At 44.3% G+C, this 3,340-nt stretch overlaps 1 pseudogene; it reads left to right on the top strand.

The window, feature by feature from the left end:
* Positions 1 to 340: 340 nt before the first annotated feature.
* On the top strand, positions 341 to 1,008 carry LOC145098622 (uncharacterized; annotated as a pseudogene).
* Positions 1,009 to 3,340: the final 2,332 nt, after the last annotated feature.

Below are 3,340 nucleotides of genomic sequence, written 5' to 3'. Positions count from 1 at the left end.
ATATATATATATATATATATATATATATATATATATATATATATATATATATATATAGAGTGTACACTGCATCTCTATAGTACCTAGCCTAGCCCACTATATATTTGTGTTGTAGATTCGGCCCCTCTTAAGGATGACCCATCATTTTGTATATTTATACTCTTCTCTGTTAATGAGATGGCACACGGGAAATTATCCCACTATTATGGTATCAGAGCGTACACATTAAAATCCCTCCTTATTTAGCCTCTCTTTCCTTTCCTCGATTCTTCTTCTCCTCTGATCCTCCTCGTTGGCTGGCCCTAATCGGTTCCTTTTGCTTGCTCTCTTTCTGATCACCATGCCTGCCACATCAAACACTGATAAAGATGCTCTGGAAAAACCCTTTGGCATTAACAACGTACTTGCTTACGTACCCCTCACGCTCGATCTCAACGAGCTTAACTATGACGCATGGCGTGAGCTTTTTGAAGCTCTTTGTCTCAGTTTCGATGTGAAACATCATCTTGATGACCCGGCCCCAACAAACCCGTCTCACGAATGGGAGAAAATGGATGCTCTCGTCAAACTATGGCTCTATGGCACCCTTCACCCTCTATTCTCCAAATGATACTCAAGAAGGGAGGCACAGCTAATACTGTGTGGACTAGCCTTGAAAGTATTTTCCGTGATAACAAAGACGCCCGGGCAATCGAACTTGAAAATGATCTCCGCTCGATTGAAATTGATGACCTGTCAGTCGCCGCCTACTGCCAGAAAATCAAGGTGACAGCCGATCTCCTCTCTAACATCGACCAACCAGTTCCTGAAAAGACCTTGGTTACGTACATGATTAACGGGCTTGGCGAAAAATTCGATCAGGTTGCTGGGATTATTCGCCATCAACAGCCGCTCCCTTCCTTCTTGCAAGCTCGCTCGATGTTACTCCTCGAAGAATCTCGATTTGCCCGCCTGCGCCCTACTCACGGTTCTCACCATGACAATAGCTCTTCCCCTCCGCTCTCGTAACCGGCTCCGAGCAACAGGCACCTTCATCGCAGCCTTCTCGCCGGGATTTCCGTAGCAATCTGCCACGTAGAGGTGGAGGCAGCGACCGCCGGAATCAGCAGCGTCGTGGTGGGGGTGGCTGTAATAACCGTCAGCAAGATCGTCGACAGTGGACTAATGCAAACGACAACACTGGTGGAAATTCTCACTGGAACGGGAATAATACCATGCCACCTTGGGCCCCCTGGTCCCCTTTACTTGCGCCAAATTGGGCCTCACCTAGTCCATGGATGCTCCCATGGACCCATCAACCTCCACATCCCAACAGAGGGCCTGCTCCTTTTCGCCAACAGCATACTCACATGCCCAACATCAACCATCAACTTTCTTTTCTTCTTCGCCTAATAGTGGGTCCAACTGTGAGGATCAAGCAACTGTTCTTCCTCAGGCTTTTCAAGCAATGAACCTCCAAGACCCAAGCAACTCGGAATGGTTCATGGATACGGGTGCAACAAATCATCTATCGGCGGGTACGGGTAACTTACAAACTCTTTTTAATTTGCGCATTTATCCATCTATCCTTGTCGGTAACGGTTCACAAATACCGGTTACCAACATGGGGCATAACATTTTACCAACTCCACATCGACCTCTTCACTTACATAATGTACTCGTTACTCCCAATATCATAAAAAATCTCATTTCCGTTCGCAAATTTACTCGTGATAGTGATTGATCTATAGAATTTGACAAATGTGGTTTTTCTATGAAGGACTCTTGGACCAAACAAACTCTTCTCCGATGTGATAGCTCCGGAGAACTTCACCCGTTTCACTGCCTCAAGAGATCTCCTCAAGCTTTGCTCACTTCCAGCCCCTTCACTTGGCACCAAAGACTCGGTCATCCTGGGAATGAAGTGCTTCGTTTTTTAATTTCTAGTCGTTTAATTTCATGTAATAAACATGTGTCTCATTTCCTTTGCAATGAATGTCAATTGGGAAAACACACTTGTCTCCTATTTCAGAATTTTATTAAAATTGTTTTAGCCCCTTTTGATTTAGTTCATTCCGACCTTTAGACATCCCCCATTCAAAGCAATAGCGGTTTAAAATATTATATAATTTTCTTAGATCATTTTTCTCATTACTTGTGGGTCTACCCTTTACGCCGAAAATGTTATACAATTTCCAAATTTTTACATTTTCATGCATTTGTTCGCACTCAATTTGATAAAGAAATCTGAGTCTTCCAATGTGACCACGGGGGTGAATTTGACAATGACACCCTCCGCACTCTTTTTGACATAAACGTAATTCATTTCTGTTTTTCATGTCCAAAAACCTCCCAACAAAATGGGAAATCAGAACGTATGGTTTGTACCATCAACAACCTCTTCCGTTCTCTTCTTTTTCAGTCTCATCTTCCACCTACATATTGGGTTGAAGCACTTCATATGGCCTCTCGTCTCCTGAACCGCCTTCCCTCAAAACCCATTAACAATCAAACACCACACTACAAACTCTACCAAACCACTCCGTCATAAGACCACCTTTGCATATTTAGATGCTTATGTTGTCCTCATTTACACCCCGCTCACAAACAAGCTCCTCGGTTCACTCCTTGTGTTTTTCTCGGATACCCAGATAACCACCGTGGGTACCGATGCCTTGATCTTAACACCAAAAAGATCATCATTTCCCGTCATGTCACATTTGATGAAAACGCTTTTCCTTTTGCTTCCATGACTCCTTCCTCTCCCCCTTCATACAACTTCCTTGATTCAAACCTTCAACAAAACCAAATTTCCTCTCGGCTCCTCCGTATGCCAACTCCAACCCTCGCCAACGAACCTACACCGCCTACCTCTCCTTCTGACCATATCCCCTCCGAAAACTCCACACCAACCACCTCCCATACCTCGGGTGCCCCACTAGGCAGCCCTTCTCTACCCCCAACCCCCCCCCCCCACCGTTGACATCTAATACCTCTTCTAACTCATCAACCACCGATTTTCATCCCTCACCTAACCTAAATCCATCTCACCCTATGACTACTCAGTCTAGACTTGGAATTGTCAAACCAATTCAGCGCTTAAATCTTCACACTTCCGCTCTCTCACCTGTTCCAAAATCTCACATACAAGCCCTACAAGATCCCAACTGGAAATCTGCTATGCATGATGAATTTCAGGCTCTTATTAAAAATAGTACGTGGACTCTCGTACCCCGCCCTGAAGGAGTCAACATTGTTCGTTCTATGTGGTTATTTAAACACAAATTTCATGTTGATGGTTCTCTTAGCAGGTACAAAGCTCGTTTAGTGGCGAATGGAAAAAGTCAACAACTCGGGATTG

Source organism: Lactuca serriola, chromosome 4, assembly GCF_051521515.1.
Source record: "Lactuca serriola cultivar US96UC23 chromosome 4, Lser_US96UC23_V15, whole genome shotgun sequence".
In the NCBI taxonomy this organism is placed as follows: Eukaryota; Viridiplantae; Streptophyta; class Magnoliopsida; order Asterales; family Asteraceae; genus Lactuca; species Lactuca serriola.
The sequence above is the reverse complement of the archived record's forward strand: the minus strand, read 5'-3'. Positions and strand labels throughout refer to the sequence as shown.